General features: G+C 38.9%; 1 protein-coding gene across 12 annotated transcripts in view; it reads left to right on the top strand.

Moving 5' to 3' along the window:
* The window catches only part of MCTP1 (multiple C2 and transmembrane domain containing 1), a 563,412-nt gene that overhangs the window by 139,285 nt on the left and 403,519 nt on the right, over positions 1 to 20,608 (top strand). The gene's annotated exons all lie outside the window — the stretch shown is intronic.

Here is a 20,608-nt window from a genome sequence, read left to right on the forward strand (position 1 = left end):
GTGGGCTGCCGTCTATGTGGTCACACAGAGTCAGACACGACTGAAGCGACTTAGCAGCAGCGGCAGCATGTATATATCTCAGTTAGCAAGCCTGAGTAAATTGCAACATAACAAGTTTCAACTGACTGCAATCCCCTTTTTAAGATTTTTAGGGAAGAGAAAGCATGGGTAAACCACTCTGCCCGGTGTGAAGGGCATTGGATGTTGCTCTTGATGAGGAAAGACACAAGTCTCTGGGGTTTGTTTTGTGCTTCCTCTGTTGAAAAAAATCTCCATTCTGGACAAAGGGATCCGTAGTATCCATAGTCTTTTCTGGTACACACTCATTAAATTGTTCTTAAAGCAAAATAATAGTCCAAATGTTTATTGTGACAACTGTTTATCAGAGTAATGAAAAAAAAACAACAACAACATTTTTACCCTTTGAAGATTTTAAATCTTTAAAATACTAGTCTGTTTTGAAAGTTTCTGCATAGTATAATTTTGTGTTTGATGAAAGATTCCTTTTGTCCTCTTAAGGTTTCCTTTGGAGTATGGAGAAGTAATAGAAGAATCAATTGTATTCATTTATTTTTTTTCCTGTTACTAATGGGCCTAAAATACCTTGTCTATCGTGTGGCAAAGTTCCAGTTTGCAGATGGTGCTTTGGGACTGGAGTCAATGGAACAGGTTACCCAAAGCACAATTTTTGCAAAGACCAGTTTTTGAAGGAGTGTATAATTGCTCTCCCAAAGTCAGAAAGCTATCTATCTTCTCTAGAAATGAGACATTTTCTTTAAGTCAGAACTGCATCTGGGAGCAAGAAGGGCAGAAGAAGGCAGGAGGTCAGGCAGAAGTGAAAACTGACTTAGCTCTTGATGAAGGGATTGTATTGAAGAGGAGGTGGGTAAGATGACAGTTAAATTCCTTTAAAATTTTTAACTATCATTTTAAAAATGTGCCTGTTCTTCTCTGGATCATCTCATTTTTAATCAGAGCTTAAACTTTGAAAGTTGTCTACTATTCCTTTATGCACTTATTATTCAACCATTCTTGACATGATATTAGGATCAGGTGTACAGTGTAATGATTCGTTAAGCTTGCTAGGTGTCAGGTTATGTGCTAGATATTAAGACAGAAATTAAAGATGATTTTCACCTTTAAGGAGCTCACAGTTTGTTGGGGAGCGGGATTAATATCACTTCCTGTTTCTCATAGAGAGACAGCCTCTGTGGATCAGTAGTCATCTCGCTTTAGACCCTTGTATATACATAAGTAACTGCAAGTAGTAACATTTGGTCTAGAAACTGAGTTTTCTATGAGTGGCACGAATTTTTCTTATCTAGTATCAAGCTCAAAATACCATTTTAAATTAACTTTTTAATATTTTAATAAGGTTGATTTTAAGACTCCTTTTAAAATTCCTTTGACTAAAATAGTTCTAGGGGGAAAAAAGAGAAAAGAAGCTCCCTTGTTCCAAGAGTGAGAGGCAAAGATACTGCAATAGGCAAATCCTACTCTCAACCTGAACTCATTTTCATTTGACATGATGCAATTTTTAGATCTTTTTATTTCCTTAAGAAATTTGCATTTGTCAAAAAGCACATCATGCAAATATCTGTAAATCTCTAACCCTGTTTCCTCTTGTTGGGTATAGTCTCATAAAGCTTCCTAGATTACAAAGACATTTAGAATAATATAATTTAGTTCAATCTTCTTTGTTTTGAGCAGCAAATGTTTCTGGCTATTAGCATGAACGCATTAATTCTTCTATTCTTGGCATTCATATTTCAGGCTTTGACAGGAAGATCTAACTTTTTTGGTGGGTGTATTAAATCATTTATATTTCTTAATTGATGTTAGACTAATATGAGTATTGAAAGAACAATTCTAAAGCTTCTGAACAAGTTCCAAGTTTTTTGAAAATTTAAACTATACTTTATATATCACACTACAAACAACTGTTAAAATACATATACATATAAATGTAAGAGTAGATATGAATGAAAACTCTGATCAACACTTCAGAAAAGAATCCAATGGCAATAACTGGTGAGATTGTAGATACATTATATTATTTTGTATATAAAGCATAATATACATCACTTTGTCTAGATATGTTACAGATAACTAATGAAAAATGACCAGTCCAGCTAATGAGCTAGGCCTACTTTTTATATTCTAGAGGCAGTACCAGTCCAGAAACAGAAGTGAAAATACACATAATTGTCCATTGTGATAAGGACCCCAAAGGGTGATAGGATGAGCAACAGCTGGTAAGGGATTGGCAGCCAAAGGGACAGCTGCTTATATGGATTGTCAGAGCAGGTCTCTGTGAGGAGGGGACACTTGTTTTGTGAGCAGAGAAGTGAGAAGGCTGATTGTTCCTTTTCCTAAATTTTTCAGAGGCTCAGCCAGACCAACACATGGAATTTCTATTTAAATAGTTTGTTGTTTATATATAATAAGATGCATTAGAAAGGAAGCAAAATGAAAGAACGGATGATTCTTTCTCTGTATATGTACTAATTTAGAGTCTTGTCATTATGATCCTTGCTCTTCTAGGGAGTTATAGGTGAATATATTAAGAACCTGGATGAGGCTTGAGAAACCTGTGTTCTTGGTCAGCTCTGCTTCCACCATCTTCATAGCAAATAATCCTTCTGGGCCTTATTTTCTCTTCTGAAAAATGACACCACTGCATTTCTAACCAGTTCCCAGAGCATTGTCCTTCTAATAGGACTATAAATGGAAAGTCTATGAATGCATTTGGGTACATAATCATGGCCTGTTCACTAGCAGACTAACACAGCTCTTTTCCTGAGAGAATGAGATAGAGATATTAATTGAAATTATTATGAAAGACAGCCAAAAATGGGAAAGAACACTTCTAATTAAAAAATAAACTTGAAATAATACTTGAACTAGCATGATTGTTATCTAGAACTAGAATTTTAATGTTTTTGTAGGGCTTTCATTAAGTATCATATTCCCTATAATTCAATATCCATGTATTAATTCAGTGAACATCTTTCAAAAAACATGTTGCTTGCCAGTCATCAAATTCAATTTAGAGGGAACCTATGCTTTCCTGACTTGAAGGGAATACTCTTTCCTGGGGGTTAGCAGACATAAACAAAATTATTTATTCATTTGTTATTTTTCTTTATTCCACAAATTTTTGAAGCAGCTTACAATAATGAATATGTCAATGCAAACAATCAGGAAGAAGGAAAACATAGATGGAGTGGAAAGCAATGTTAGACAAAAGATCAGCAAACAGCAGAATTCCACAGGCTGCTAAAGTTGAGGTGAAATTTTGGTCACGATCTTAGTAATGGCCAAAAACAAAGTTCAGTGTCAATAAAAACAAAACTGTGTCAACTCTTCAGGAGAGGCAAAGCCTTTCCTTGAATGAACATCTTAAAGAAATTGCGTGGAACTTTTGTATGGGGATATACTGTTTGGTGAGATGGTTGGATGGCATCACCGATTTGATGGATTCAGAGTTTGAGCAAGCTCTGGGAGTTGGTGATGGACAGAGAAGCCTGGCATGCTGCCTGCAGTCCATGGGGTCACAAAGAGTCGGACACAGCTGAGCAACTGAACTGAACTGATACTATTTGATGATGACATTTATTAAGCACTTTCTATGTATTAGATGTGTTTTATAAGCATTTTCTCATATAATCTTCACAACAGCTCTAGGAGTTAGGGAATATGTTATTTTTAAATTTATTTGATTTGTAATATTAGTTTCAAGTGTACAGCATAGTGATGCAGTGTTTGGTTTTTTTATAGATTATGCAGCAGCTCTGTTAAAAGTTATTTCAGGATAATGCTGTAATCCCTGTGCTTTATAGTATATCTTTATTGCTTATCTATTTGGAATAGTTTGTATTGCTAATCCCATATGCATAATTTGCCCCTTTTTTCTTCTCCTCACTGCAACCACTGATTTGTTTTCTGTGAGTCTATTTCTGTTTTTCTCTATACATTTGTTTTTATACTTTTTATATTACACATGTAAGTGATAGCATATAGTATTTGTCTTTCTCTGACCTACTTTACTAAGCATAATATTCTGTAGGTCCATCCACAGTGTTGCAGATGGCAGAATTTTATTGTTTTTTATGACTAATATCCCATTTTTATATATCACAATTTCTTCACCCATTTGTCTGTTGATGGACACTCAGGTTGTTTCCATATCTTGGCCATTGTAAACAAGTGCTGCTGTGAATATTGGGCTGCATGTATCTTTTCAAATTATTTTGTAATATTTTCCAGATATATACCCAGGAGTAGAATTGCTGGATTGTATGGTAGTTCTGTGTTTAGATTTTGAGGAGTTGCCATACTGTTTTTTGTTGTGGCTGTACCTATTTAGATTCCCACCAACAGTGTGAGAGGGTTCCCTTTTATTGGCGCATAACTGTTCATCAGTTCAGTTCAGTTGCTCAGTCGTGTCCGACTCTTTGCGACCCCATGAATCGCAGCACGCCAGGCCTCCCTGTCCATCACCAACTCCCGGAGTTCACCCAGACTCACATCCATTGAGTCAGTGATGCCACCCAGCCATCTCATCCTCGGTCATCCCCTTCTCCTCCTGCCCCCAATCCCTCCCAGCATCAGAGTCTTTTCCAATGTGTCAACTCTTCGCATGAGGTGGCCAAAGTACTGGAGTTTCAGCTTTAGCATCATTCCTTCCAAAGAAATCCCAGGGCTGATCTCCTTCAGAATGGACTGGTTGGATCTCCTTGCAGTCCAAGGGACTCTCAAGAGTCTTCTCCAATACTACAGTTCAAAAGCATCAACTCTTCGGCACTCAGCCTTCTTCACAGTCCAACTCTCACATCCATACATGACCACAGGAAAAACCATAGCCTTGACTAGACAAACCTTTCCCTTAAGAGTTATTGGTTCTCTGTGGTATTGGTTGTTATTTTTCATTTCTTATTTTGTTTGAGTCCTCTCTTTTCTTCTTAGTGAGCCTGGCTAAAAATTTATCAATTTTGTTATCTTAAAAAAAAAAAAACAAAAAAACAAAGTCTTGGTTTCATTGATCTATTCCTTTGGTTTTTTTATATCTATTTTATATCCTCTCTCATCTTTATTTATATCCTTCCTTCTGATGACATTGAGCTTTGTTTGTCCCATTTTTTTCCTAATTCTTTTAGGTCAGGTTGTTTGAGATTTTTAGTTTCTTAGCAAGGCCTGTATCACTCTAACCTTCTCTCTTAGGACTGCTTTTGCTGCATTCCATAGATTTTGGAGTTCTGTGTTTCCATTTTCTTTTGTCTCAAGATATTTTCTGATTTCTTGTTTAATTTCTTCATGGACTTGTTTTTTGTTTGTTTTTTTTAGCATGTTGTTTATTCTCCATGTTTGTTTTTCTTAGTCTGTTAGTATTTGCTTTATATATTTAGATGCTCCTGTATTGGGTGCATATATATTAATGAGTGTAATATCTTCTTTTTGTATTGGTCCCCTTTGTCATTAAAAATGCCTTTCTTTGTCTTTTGTTATAAGTTTTGTTTTAAAGTCTGTTTTGTATAATATGAGTATTGCTAGCTCACTTTCTTGTTTCTGTTTGCATAAAATACCTTTCTCTCCTCACTTACAATCTGTTTGTGCCTTTAGTTCTGAAGTCAGCCTTCTGTAGACAAGATTAGCTGGTAAAGAATCCGGCTGCGATGCAGGAGACCCTGGTTTGATTTCTGGGTCAGGAAGATCCCCTGGAGAATGGATAGGCTACGCACGCCAGTATTCTTGGGCTTCCCTGATGGCTCAGATCGTAAAGAACCTGCCTGCAGTGTGGGAGGCCTGGGTTCAGTCCCTGGGTTGGGAAGATCCCCTGGAGAAGGGAACAGCTAGCCAATCCAGTATTCTTGCCTGGAGAATTCCATGGACAATCCATGACAGTCCTGGCAGGCTACAGTCCATGAGGTCTCAAAGAGTTGGACACGACTGAGTGACTTTCACTTTCAAATAGAAGGATCTTACTCATTTTATCTGAACAGATACCCTGTGTTTTTTGATTGGAAGCATTTAGTCCTTTGACATTTAAAATAATTATTGATTGGTATGTACTTATTGCCATTACTTGTTTTCTGGTCATTTTTATAGTTTTTCTATGTTCATTTCTTTTTTGTTTCTTCCCTTGTTTGTTTTCTTTAGTAGTATCCTTGTGATCCTTTCTTTTTATATTTGTGTAGCTATTTTAGTTTTTTGTGTGTGTGTGTGTGTGTGATTATCTTTAGGTTCCTATATGCTGAGCTGTTTATCTATTAATACTTGTTTTAAACTGGTTGTCATTTAAGTTCAAACACATTCTAAAAATGTACATTTTTACTCCCCTCTCCAACAGTTTTTTTTTTTTTTATGTCATATGTTATATCTTCATGTTTATCCTGTAATTGTTTATTGTGGTTATAATCGCTTTTACAGTTCTTTGTCTTTTAATCTTTAATGAGTTGATGCTCATTCCCTACACTATACTTGTCTTTTCTAGGGGGATTTCCCCATTCCTATCTATTCTTATTCGTTCTCTTAGAGAAGACCCTTTTAGTGTTAGAAGGGAGACCTTTTTAGTATAGATAAGCTCTTTTAGTTTCTTTATCTGGGAAGTTCTTTATCTCTTCTATTCTATGATAATCTTGCTGGTTAGAGTATCCCAGATGCAGGGTTTTCCCTTTCATTACTTTGAATATGTCGTGGCTCTCCCTTCTGGCTTACAAAATGTCTGCAGAGAAATAAGCTGATAACCTTATGGAGATTCCCTTGTATATGACTCTGCTTTTTATTTGCTGCCTTTAGAGTTCTCTCTTTAACTTTTGCAATTTTAATTATGATATTTCTTGGTGTGGGTCTGTTTAGGACCTTCTGTGCTTCCTGTACCTGGAAATCTACTTCCTTCTTAAAATTTGGGAAGTTTTCAGCCATAATTACCTCAAACATATTATTGATTCCCTTTACTCTGTCTTCTCTTTCTGTGATCCCTATAACATGAATGTTGGTACAGTTAATGTTATCCCAGAGATATCTTAAAGTGCTTTCAGATTTTTAACTTTGATTTCCCTCTTGCTGTTCTCATTGGGTGATTTCCATTATTTGTTCCAGATCACTTTATGTTCTTCTGTATCACTTAGTCTGCTATTTATGGCTCTAGTATATTTTTCATTTAAGGTATTGAATTCTTCATTTCAGATTTTTTTTTAATTTTCCAGTTCCTTTTTAAAGTGTTTACTGTCTACATCAGCTCTCTTCCCTAATTCAGTTAATATTTTTATTACCAATGTTTTGAATTATTTATCCCATCAGTTGTTTTGTTTTGGGGGGTTTTCTCTTGTTCTTTCAGTTGAGAGTTCCTCTCTCTTTTCATTTTGTTTAAATTTTTCTGCCTTTGTGAATTTAGGTAAAACAGTTACCTATTGGCTCTTGAAGGCACGTTCTTAGGTTTGATCATCCCTCTACAGACTGCGTGCTCCCAGTGCCTTTGGTAGGAGAGCTGGACTTCATGTAGGCTCACATCACATCTGGCTTCAGGATATGCTGGCAGCTGTCATCTTAGCAGAGGGTGAGGCTGGAGGTGGAGGGGCTAGAGCTGGTGTGAGACAGAGCCTCCTCTCTGCCCTGTGACCGTCACCACCTTTTTGGCGGTGGAGTCTGATCCCAAGTTGCTGGAGCAGAAACTTGAGGATCAGGCCAAGCTGGCTCTGTTTTCAGTCTACTTTTCTCCCTTTCCCTGCACGGGGACCCTGGCAGCAGAGTAGGGGGGTGCTGAAGCAGGTGGGACCCAGGCACAGACAGAGGTCTGATCCTTGCCCTGTGTTGGAACTGCTCCACAGGATCCATGTGGACTCTTGGTATGTGTTGAGAGGTGACCTGTGGTAGAGTGGCTGTGGTCAGAGATCTGGGCTGCTTTGGGGTCACTGTTTAAACAGGCATCAGCAATGGCCGCTGCTGCTACTGCAATCCCCTAGAGGAACAACTTGCTTCCGTCTTCCCAGGTTGAGTCCTTTCCCCAGTTGTGACTGCTCCATATCCAGTGCTTCACTGTGATGTGGGTGGGTGGAGTCAGGGCATTTGCTTGGCTTGAGCTAGGGTGCCTGGCATGTAGGTATATTTTTGATGTGTTTGTGGTGGCAGGTGAGCCTTACATCCTCTTATTTCACCATCTTCATCCCTCCTCTCACTTGGGACTATCATGTTGTTGATGACAAAACTAGGCTTAAACAATCTAATACACTTTATATGTCACATAGTAAGAGTTGAGGTAAGGCTTGAGCAATTGCAGAGTCTGTCCTCTTCATCGTTAGTTATCCCTCCCCTGTGCAGTGCTCCTTGCCTTCTCTTGCAGGGAGCAAGGTCTTCAACAACTAGCCAGCAAGAAATACAGTATTAGATTTCATAGAGCTGTGTTCTTCTAATATCACGGAAGATATGCTGGGGCATGGTACTGAAGAAATTCAAGGAAGAATTTCTGCTACCCTCTAAGAATGAGTAAATCAAATTCTTAGCTTAGTAATTGCTTTGTTGATTGAATTTTAAAATCTAGACAATTTGGATGAGTAGGAGGAACATGCTTCACAAACAGTCTTTGCAGAATATAATTTTTCCCCATGTGGTCTTGATGAAATTGATCAGGGGACAGTTCCAGGCACAAGTTACTCTGGTGGTTTAAGGGTGCCTCAGCACGAATCAGGAAGGCTTAGCAGCTGTTGCTCTGACTTGAGGTTGTCTAGAGCTTTATTCAGAGAAGGTGATGGCACCCCACTCCAGTACTTTTGCCTGGAAAATCCCATGAATAGAGGAGTCTGGTGGGCTGCAGTCCATGGGGTTGCGAAGAGTGGGACATGACTGAGAGACTTCACTTTCACTTTCACTTTTCACTTTCATGCATTGGAGAAGGAAATGGCAACCCACTCCAGTGTTCTTGCCTGGAGAATCCCAGGGACAGGGGAGCCTGGTGGGCTGCCATCTATGGGGTCGTACAGAGTCGGACACGACTGAAGTGACTTAGCAGCAGCAGCAGAGCTTTATTAATTCTTTTGCTCTGCCTTTAACTGTGAGATTCTGAATGAGGTACTCAACATCAGTACGCATCTGTTTCTTCATCCATAAAATAGGATAATAATAGTATTTACCGTAAAGACTATTGTAAACAAAAAAGATAATATATGTGAAACCTTGAGCTGGGTGCATTGTAAGCTCTTCATAAGCTAATACTGCTACTTTTCTTCACATCTCCCTCTTCTCCTCCCTGCCTTCTTCCCCAACTTCCTTCTCTGCTTTCCCCTCCTTGATTTTCTTCCTCCCTAACTTTCTTCCTCTCTCATCAGCTTCTCGTTTTCGTTTCTTTTTTTTTTTTTACAGCGGATAGCGCACCCTCGAGGCAGGAGGGCAGGCCGACCCCAAAGGAGAGGGCTCATTTTCTTTCTTCTCTGGGCTTCCCCGCCTCATTTCAGTTCATCCTCCTGTCTTCAGTTGAGTTGCTACGTGAGTTGATACCTTGTCATGAATCTGAGTTCTCTGACCCAGGCTCATTCTGAGTGGGCAGAGTCAACCCCCAGAAAACGGCTCATGGGGTAACACGAACTGTCCAGGAAGACAAAGGACCTCCAGCCCTGTGGGAACATAGAAGTGAGTAGGCAGCTTCTGCTCAGTGTCTCAGCCTGGGGACAGTCACACAGGACGTGACATTTCTCTGGCTCTTCAGAAAGGAAAAGATGAGATCAAAAAGAGAGGGAATGGATGTCAAGGCATAGAATCTTAATCGTAATTAGGGCCTGTATATGTGAGAGAATCAAATGTTTTAGTGTACTTGGAGGGTTGGAGGTTTGTGTGATATAGATGAGGAGAATAAGATTTCAATACGATTTAATAACCTTAGCCTAATAAGGTTTCATTTGACTTGGAAACTTGTTTATTTCACAGGACTTTTAAAATTCAGTCGTAGTTGTCATTAATATCCTTAGTTTACCACTGTAATATATATATTTTTTTCTTTCTTTTTTGTGATCTCTTGGTACTTCTGCTCCCTGACTGATAAGTTAAGAATATATATTATTAATTATTCTATTTTTCCAAAGTTATAAAAACTGCTTCCATATTTGTTCTGAAAACATAAATGTCTTCTTCAATTTTGTTTCTCTGCACTGGTATTGGAACTATGATGATCTAATGAAGTATTGATTTTCACACGCCTCATTGTCAGACTCTGACTTTTTTTCTAACTTGAAAGAAAAAGGATATTTCTTTGCCATAAGACAAAAGTGAATCAGACTCTAGAAAAGCAGTGTAGCATAGAGGTTATGATAAACCACAATTGCTTTCCAGAGTTTGCATACTATTTAGTCAAGAATAGTAGCTGCACTGGTATTTGGAAAACTGAGAAGAAAGATAGTTTTAAATAATCTATTATATTCTGTAGTAAGTTGTTACTATGATAGCCTCCAGTTAATCATAGCTCCCTGTATCGGTGTGCCCTCTGATACTGAACTTGACTGTGTGATTTGCTTTGACCATAAGGATATTAGCAAAGTGTTACAAGTAGAGGCTTGTAAAGCAGTTGAGCTCTTGCTTCCTTTGAACCCATGGCTATTTGAAGAAGTCCTGGCAAGCCAGCAGGCAGTCCTGTGGCCCAGCCATTAGTAAGCTCCAAGATATATGTGAGACCACCTTGGACTATCCAGTCCAGAGCTGTCTGATTGTAGCTGCTTGAGTGAGTCCAGCAAAATAACTGCCTAGTTGAACCCAACCCAATTACCAGCCCATTGAATTTTGAGCTAGTAATGTGATTGTTTTAAACTACTCAGTTGGAAAGGCTTATTACACAACAATGCTGATATATACTGTATGATACTCTTTTGTAAGCAATCTCACCTGTAACATATGAGACTATACAGACATTAGAATCGAGGCTAAGGTAAATATTTGAATACTTTTAGCGGAATATTTAATGACTCAAGATACTATGACAAATATAGTTTCAAAAAGCATAAACTTGAAATAATTCAAATGCCTGACTTTGGAAAAATAATTTTCTAGTATTTAATTATGATTTATAATCTCACTTATTTACAGAATAGGTTTGAAGAGTTTTATAGTATTATAACATGCAGACTCAAGATAATTAAGCACAAGAGTAGAATAATCAATTAGAAGGATAAGAGAAACAGGTGAAAGTAGAAGCAGAGTGTACTAATCAGGAGCTTAACCTCAGGATGACTTTCTTGGTGGCCCAAAAAACGGAAACATTTTGTGTTTAAACAGTTCTTCTTCTAGTAAGGAGCACACAAAGAACAAAGCTTTTTATTTTCTATAGAAGAAATGTGCTACATGGGCCTCAGTTGCAGACAATAAATTTTTGACTATTGTTTTTGCAAGAGTTACAAAAATACTATCCTAATGAACATTTCTTATATTGTCTCCTGCTAAAAAACAAAAACAAAAACTTAGTACATATGATCAAGTCTGCTCTGGACTTCCAGAGAGAATCTAGATAGTTAGATGTGATGGTTTTCATTTGAGTGCAAGGACTTGGTCAGTATCCACAGTCATCTCCAGTTTTCCCAGCACCTCATCTGGTTTCTCTCCGGTGTTCATCACCCAAGAACTGTATGCACGATGGATGAACTCATTTATTGAGCACCTGTTGGTTCTGGGCTCAGCAGGAAACACCATGGTGAGTGAAACATCTGCAGCCCTCTGCCTTCGTGTTGTTTAGGTGACTGGAGACAAGCATGCATCAGACATCTCAGATATGACCATCTGATGCAATTGGTGGTACAGAGCCAGAATGCAAGGGACCTGGAAGTGACAAGAGCCTCCCCCGAGAAAGCAGTGGCACAGCTGGGGTCTGCTGGGTGAGATGGTGCCGCCAGATAAAGCAAGGGGCCATGGAGGAAACCAAACCTGGCAGAGGAGGAGGCATTAGCAAAGTGTCCAGGTGACAGGAACCAGAGTGAGCAGAGTGATCTGCAGGAAGGCTGGCATGCCTGGTGTGCAGAGAGCAAAAGAGTGGAGTCTGAGATAAAGCTGTGGCCATTAGGCCAACCTCATGCTCATTTCCTGTATACTTTTCTGTTCTGTTATGCGTCTTCTAAGTTGTCTCCATCAAGCACAGAATACTTTTGTATTGGGGGAAAAATGTTGTTTGCAAAAGGTAGTCCCTTGAAAAACCTTATAAAGAAGTGTCAGTTTGCCAATTTTTCATGGCGGCTTCTTGTGGTACCTGATGTCCTACCCAGCTCAGAGTATTTAATTTTCACAATTTAATTAAATGAGCAAGAGATGGTGAAAAACGAAGGTATAAAAGAACAAACACGCTGTCAAAAGTGATTATCTAAATTTCTTGGAGAATCAAGAGTTATATGTCCAGTCCAAAATGTTATATGCACTCTGTACTGATATTAATAACATTATAGGATGTTCCTGGGGTGCTATTTGTTCAATTCTGGTGATCATGCAGGAGAGATTTTTGCTAATTCCCTATGAAATTGTTTGACTTGGGAAAAGAACTAAAAGTCATTTGGAACAAAGTTTTATAAAGAAAATAGATGGTCACAGTGAAAAATAATAATTATATTGAAAAATAAAATATATGGCAACAGACTAATATGTATGTGGTTCATAACCAAAGCTTAAGAAACTCTCAATTTTTGAGTAACGGTATAACTAGAATAAGGTTAGAACTCCTTAGGGTGGTTATTTTAAGAAACAATGCACTTATGTAACTATGCATTCTGGAATGCATGTTTATAAATATCAGTTTATGCCATTTATTAAAACTCACGTCCTCATGCATTTCTTCACTCTGTTTATTGAACATCTGCTTTGGGACCAGCTTAATTCTAGGTGTCTCAGAACATCAATGAATTAAATAGGCAGATACTTCTGCCCTCAAAGAATTTACATTTTAGTATAGTGTAGCAGAAAGCTAAAAGTAAATGAAATTAAATAAGTAAATTGTAGTGTGTCGAATGTGATAACTAGTATGGCAAAAAATAAAAAGTAGAGCAGAGTAAGGGGGTTGGTTATCTACCCAGATCAATGTACCTAACATTAGAAAACAAAAAGTGAGACCTAAATCATTGTAAATAATGACATTTACTCTTTACATTTCTCTTTATTATTAAAAAGCTCAATCCTGTTTGAAGTTCTTACCCTAAGTTCCATTTCATGGCCACAACCTTGGTCACTAGTTCGTCTAACTCCAGGAATATACTAGCAGCTCTCAACATTTCATGAGGTAGTAAGTAAAGGAAAAGTCCTTCTCATCAAAACCTAGCCTGGTGAACAGAACCAGGCCTGCTGACTCAAACCCCAGCCTCTTGAGTCATGTTTCCTGGAGCTCAGCCTGGCTGCGCTAATAATCCTGTCTTCTCACGTGCTGGGCCTTGCCCTTTCTCGCTTGCTTCTGTTTGCAGCATCTTAGGTCTGAGTGTTCCACAGAAGTAGGTTAGAAAGGCAGGGTTTCCTTCCTTGTTTCCAGAGGCGACTCTGACATCATCAGGATCTGGAAAAGCAGCTCTGCTTGTAGCTCTCTTATCCCTGAAGAGCAGGAGAGCATTTCAATAGCGCAAAGGGAAATAATTGATACTGACTTTGACCACCCACCTTCTGCCAGACTATGTTGACTATAGAGTTAAGTCTCCAGTTTCTGAGCGTTGAAAGAATAATTTCAGTTAAAACTAAGCATAACAGAGCAATGAGCCTGGGATTTTCCTCAAATAAATTTAAAGAGAATGTAATAATTTATTACATTAAAATTACAAGACACTTACTCCTTGGAAGAAAAGTTATAACCAACCTAGACAACGTATTAAAAAGCAGAGACATTACTTTGCCAACAAAGGTGCATCTAGTCAAGGCTATGGTTTTTCCAGTAGTCATGTATGGATGAGAGAGTTGGACTATAAAGATAGCTGAGTGCCTAAAAATTGATGCTTTTGAACTATGGTGTTGGAGAAGAGCTGAGAGTTCCTTGGACAGCAAGGAGATCCAACCAGTCCATCCTAAAGGAGATCAGTCCTGAATATTCATTGGAAGGACTGATGCTCAAGCTGAAGCTCCAATACTTTGGCCACTTGATGCAAAGAACTGACTCATTGGAAAAGACCTTGATTTTGGGAAAGATTGAAAGTGGGAGGAGAAGGGAACAACAGGATGAGATGGTTGGATGGCATCACCGACTCAATGGGCATGAGTTTGAGTAAACTCCAGGAGTTGGTGATGGACAGGGAGGCCTGGCCTGTTGCAGTCCATGGGGTCACAAAGAGTCAGACCCAACTGAGCCACTGAACTGAACTGGATAATTTATTGAGTGACTACTTTGTTCGCTCAAATTCTACCTCCTTGTACTTGACCATAAAATTTCTTCCCGGTGTCAGTGAAACACCCGTGCTTTGCATACGGCTTTGCCATGAGCATCCCATCTCTCCTCACTTGCTTCATAGTTTTGGGAGGGGAAAAAAGACAGTTTCCTCACAAAAAGGTTGAGGACCCTTGTATGCTTTGTGCCCCTTATTTGATAGGTGAGCCCACTGGTCCTGAGAGAGGTTAAGTGAAGACCAATTGTGGTGCAGCTTCCAGGACAACACTCTTTAAACAGATAGTTTGTTGAGTTACATTGATCGGATGCACTTGATGAAAACTTGGAAACTTGCATCAGATAAAGACATGCTGCAAGCTGGGAGCTGAAAAATACCAGGCAAATAACTTCTGCTTTCTTTCCCAGGGCTGTTCCTCTCTTGTGAGAGATTCCTGAGCTGGTATCAGCATTTATTTATTTCTTCATGATTTAGTAGAGAGTCTGCCTTTGATCTTTTGAGAAAATTGGACACTTTTGTTTTCCTGGTAGTACTTCATAAGTATAGGTGTAATCTCATACCCCAATAGAATAAACACATCTCTTTTTAAAAGCAGATTTTACTCCTTACGCTGTCAATTTTTAAATGTTTCTGAGCTTTTTTTTCTGTCTCTTTGGGGAGTTTTCCTCATTCCACCACCTGGTACTTACATGTTGGTGTTCCCCTACTGGTCACTGTTGGACACTTTACGATGCTTTTACTGTTGTTGGAGGGACTCTTACTGTCTTTCTTTTCAAATACCTTTATTGAGATATAATTCCCATACTGTATAATTCACCCATTTAAAGTATACAATTCAGTGGCTTTAAATGTATTCAGAGTTGTACATTCATCACACAATCAATGTTAGTACATTTTCATTAACCCCCTAGCAATCTAGTGCCACCTATCACTACCCCCTCCCAATCTGTCCAACCTTTCTCTCCTACCCCACCCTGCCCAGTCCTAGGCAACCACTCATCCATTCTCTGCCTCTATAGCTTTTCCTCCTCTGGATATTTCATATAAATGGAATTCTGTAATATGAGGTCCTTTATAACTGGCTTGTTTTCATTTAGCATAATATTTTCAAGGTTCGTCCATGTTGTAACATCTATTAGTACTTTATTTGCTCAGTGATATTTCATTGTATGGGTATAACACATGTCATCCATTCACCAGTTGATTAATGTGGCTGAGAAACTTTATGTATAGTTTGGAGCTGGATACATGTTTTCCTTTCTTTTGAGTGGATTTCCTAAGAAGGAAATTGCTGGTCATACAGCAGCTCTCTGCCTTTAACCGTTAAGAATAGTTTGAAGAACTGCCAGAATATTTTCCAGAGTTCTCCTCTACTCTTGGTTTGCACGGTGTAACTAGCTGTTTTGATGAGCTCCTGGAGCTTCAGACAGCTGCAGCGTGCTCACGATCAACCACACTTCTTATCTGGCCTCCCAGCCTTCAGCCTTTTCCGGTTTAGACCAACCCCTGCATAGAGACCAGAGTGAACTGTTGCAAGGGCATATCTAATCGCATCATTTTCCTGCTTAAAACTGTTCCATGTTTGTCCCTCATCTCCTGGATGAGTCCAAGCCCTTGGTAACAAGGTGTGTGAGAGCCCCCACCACCTGTGTGCAGCCCTTCTCTGCAGCCTCGTCTGTTTCACTTCCTGCCTCCTGTTTTAGGTCCCAGTGGCATCTTGTAGCTCTGTTTCCCCCCAAACATCATGCCCAATCTTTGTGCTTACATCATATACATCTACTGCTTTGAGGTCCAGTCTGGGTTAAAAACCTGGGGTTTGGGATGTTCAGTGAACTTACAGATACAGAACTGAAGGAGATTTATTGTTTGAAGTAGTCTGGAGTTGGAGATCTTGTTGGATGGTTAGACATTTGGTATGCATGGATTAGGTCAATCCAAAAGGGGTGAATTGAAACAGATTTTCCAGACCTGATAAGTTATGAACACTAATTTTAAGGAGAGTCCCTTGGACTGCAAGGAGATCCAACCAGTCCATTCTGAAGGGGATCAGCCCTGGGATTTCTTTGGAAGGAATGATGCTAAAGCTGAAACTCCAGTACTTTGGCCACCTCATGCGAAGAGTTGACTCCTTGGAAAAGACTCTGATGCTGGGAGGGATTGGGGGCAGGAGGAGAAGGGGACGACAGAGGATGAGATGGCTGGATGGCATCACTGACTTGATGGACGTGAGTCTCAGTGAACTCCGGGAGTTGGTGATGCACAGGGAGGCCTGGCGTGCTGTGATTCATGGGGTCGCAAAGAGTCGGACACGACTGAGTGACTGATCTGATCTGATCTGATAGCTTATGTGTATGGTTAAGTTTATTTATTTATTCACTGAATATTTACTGAATACCTACTATGTGTCACTTTTAACCCTAGAAATACACCAACCAGTAGTACAGAATCCTTGTCCTTTTGGGGCTCATAATATTTTGTTAAGAAAAACACAAACAATTGAAAAAACATTTAGGTTGTAATGAGTGTTAGGAATAAGACAAGACAGTCTGATTTTATGATGTCCTTGTGTGGTGGTGTGGGAAGAAACTTAGATGGCCAGAGAAAGCCTCACTGAATTGGTGATGTTTGAACTGATATCCAAGACAAGGAGACAGCCAGGTAAAGATCTGGGGCCATAAATTCCAAACGTGGGGGTCATCAGGGGCAAAGTGATGAGACTCAGGTGACAACTGAGGTTAATTGTCTAATAGCAGAGAGATAGACTGTGATCATATTATTGTTCTATTCTCTATGCAACAATATACATTTAAAATTGTTTTATCAAAGCAAAGTAGGCTATTGACATATCTGAAAGTAAACAAATATATACTTGTATTAGTCTGTTTGGGCTGCCATAACAAAATACCACAGACTGAATGGCTTGAATACCATAAATTTATTTTCTTATAGCTATCAGATCAGATCAGATCAGATCAGTCGCTCAGTCGTGTCCAACTCTTTGCGACCCCATGAATCACAGCACGCCAGGCCTCCCTGTCCATCACCAACTCCTGGAGTTCACTGAGACTCACGTCCAGCAAGTCAGTGATGCCATCCAGCCATCTCATCCTCTGTCGTCCCCTTCTCCTCCTGCCCCCAATCCCTCCCAGCATCAGAGTCTTTTCCAATGAGTCAACTCTTCGCATGAGGTGGCCAAAGTACTGGAGTTTCAGCTTTAGCATCATGCCTTCCAAAGAAATCCCAGGGCTGATCTCCTTTAGAATGGACTGCTTGGATCTCCTTGCAGTCCAAGGGACTTTCAAGAGTCTTCTCCAACACCACAGTTCAAAAGCATCAATTCTTCGGCGCTCAGCCTTCTTCACAGTCCAACTCTCACATCCCTACATGACCACAGGAAAAACCATAGCCTTGACTAGATGAACCTTTGTTGGCAAAGTAATGTCTCTGCTTTTGAATATGCTATCTAGGTTGGTCATAACTTTCCTTCCAAGGAGTAAGCGTCTTTTAATTTCATGGCTGCAGTCACCATCTGCAGTGATTTTGGAGCCCAGAAAAATAAAGTGTGACACTGTTTCCACTGTTTCCCCATCTCATAGCTATGGAGGCTAGTAATTCAAGGTTAAGTTGCCATCACAGTTGATTTCTGTTGTGAGCTTTCTTCCTGGGTTGCAGATAGTTGCTTTCTTGCTATGTTTTCACAAGGTTTTTCTTCTGCGAGTGTGCAGAGAAAGAGAGAGCTCTCTGGTGTCTTTACTGCCTTACTTAAGGACGCCAATCCCCTCTAATTAGAGCTCCACCCTTGCTGTTCCATTTAAGCCTAATTGCCTACCTGAAGACTCCATTTTCAAATGCCATCACATGGGAGGTTAGGGCTTAAACATGTTAATTTCGGGAGGACACAAGTCGGTCCATAACAATACTTGAGCCTTTTGAACACCCTAAAGAGATAACTACCAATTAAGTAAGTGATCAGATTGGGAGTTACAAGGAGTTGCCCAGTGGACTATTTTTCTAAGAATTGATGGACATTATTCCCCTCCCTTCCATGCAAAACATGCACATTCTAGTGTTTAATGTGTGTCTGATTTCATTGTTAAAGAAAATTCTTGACCTTTTAAAATATTTTGCTTTTTAAGGAGAAAATTTCAGTGCATTCTGATTCTTAGTTGCTGTAGGATATTCAAAGAAAGATCTTATGGTTTAACTTTAACGTGTTCTCGGTGAAGTGGTGGAGCTTTCCCGGTGGCTCAGTGGTAAAGAATCCAGTTGCCAATGCAGGAGACATAGGGACATGGATTTAATCCCTGGACTGGGAAGATCCTCTGAAGGAGAAAATGACAACCCACTCCAGTATTCTTGCCCCCAAAATCCCGTGGACAGAGGAGCCTGGCAGGCTACAGTCCATAGGGTTGCAAAGAGTTGGACATCACTGAGCGACTGAGTACACTCACACAGGTGAAGTGGTATCTTTGTAGTAAAAGCACTTTTAAATTCTAAGAAAACAAAATCAAAAGACATGCAGAAGATGAAAGTCATGAAGTAATGTAAGAAGAGACAGAAATATTGGGATACATATCTTTGAGGTCTTTAACAACTCTTTAGGTTTTATTGAATAGTTTGACTAAGTGGTTTAGTCATTACAGAATCCAGACTTGCAGGATTGTGTATTTGTGGGAAATGTTAATAATATAATGTGTAAGTTCCACAAATAAGAATTATGTGCTTGCTTTCCTATAAAGACCAGGAGGGTAAAGCTCTATTTTTGGCATATGAGTCATAAATGATAGTTATGGAAGGAGAAAAGATTGCAGATATTGATACTTTAGGGTCATTTTTAGGAGAAAACATATCAGAATGTAGTTCTGGAATCTTCCTCAGCAAGTACTGCATTCCAGAACTCATTGTTTCAAAGACATTCACTGCTGGGGTACTGAAATACATTCTCAGAATGGATTTGGCTCTAATGTGGATTTTCTTCAAAAAATAATTATCCTCTTTGGGAAATTCCATGTACTCATATAAAAAGTTCTAATTCAATAATAAAATATTTATATATGTTGTGTAACTCCTTATGTGGTAAAGAGATAATCAGATTCTTAAGTTAACAGTAAATTTTTAACCAGTTATATTAAATAGAGCTATCTAATATGGAGCAAACACAGGAGAAATATATTATGTATTTTCCTTTTATGAAGCACCAGAAGTGCTCGTGAAAAGGATAGTTTGGAATAATGCTGACTGGACTCGATATAAATTTATTTATTACAAATTTGAAATAGACATTCCACACAGCCAAGCCATCTTCCTTCTTTTCTCTAATTAAGTTGCCTCCTCTGAGACAAAAGTTTCTGTTCTTATCAAACATCCAGCAGTCTCTTCCATTTGATCATTTCTTCACACAGAGAAAATAAATACATTTCAACCTTGGATTCACTGCTCAGAGTCTCAACTCTTGCAATTTCTTTTCTGACCTGTTTCTGGAATTTTCTTTTTTAGTGGGTAATTCCCATTGGGCAACAAAATATGTATTAATACTGCTCATTTATAATTAAAAGAGCAAAAAAATCCCCCCTTTTTTGACTGAAGTTATCCTTCAGCCACTCCTCCATTCCCTCGACACTTAAAAGTGTTCCTTTTTGCTTTATTTTTTTCTTCGTCTCATATCTTATCAACCCAGTTCAAGTAGATTTTCATTCTTTCCTTACTTCTTTCATTACTCTTCTAAAATAGCTTTTATCAGGTCAACATCTTACAAATGCTAAATAAAATGATGATAATACTAGCATGTCTATAAAGCTTACTGTGCATCAGGCACTATTCTAAGTGCTTAATATATCCTGGGTTAGCCAAAGAGTTCATTCAGGTTTTTCTGTTAAATGTTATGGAAAAACCCAAATGAACTTTTTGGTCAACCCAATATTAACTCACATAATTCTCACAACTGCCTGGATAAGGTGGTTACTACCATAAGACCCAGTTTGCAAAGAAGGACACTGGAAAGTTAACTAACTTTATGAAGTTTGGTAAGTGGTAGAGCCAGGATTTGAACCTGGGCAGTGTGGTTCAGAATTTCTTCTCTAAACTCGACAATATTCTTTATCAGTGCCCTTGTTTCCCATCTTACCAGCACTTAGCATGGTTGACAGCATCCTTCTACATGAACCACTTCATCTATAGACCTCTGTGTACTCGAAAGTGTTTTTTGTTTTAATTAACTAATTTTAACTTCTTGCTTTCCTGGCCTTTTTTTTTTTTTTTTTTTTCCATCTCACTTCCTGGCTTCTCTTCCTCCA

The sequence above is a fragment of the Bubalus bubalis genome, chromosome 9 (genome assembly GCF_019923935.1).
Source record: "Bubalus bubalis isolate 160015118507 breed Murrah chromosome 9, NDDB_SH_1, whole genome shotgun sequence".
Classification (NCBI taxonomy): Eukaryota; Metazoa; Chordata; class Mammalia; order Artiodactyla; family Bovidae; genus Bubalus; species Bubalus bubalis.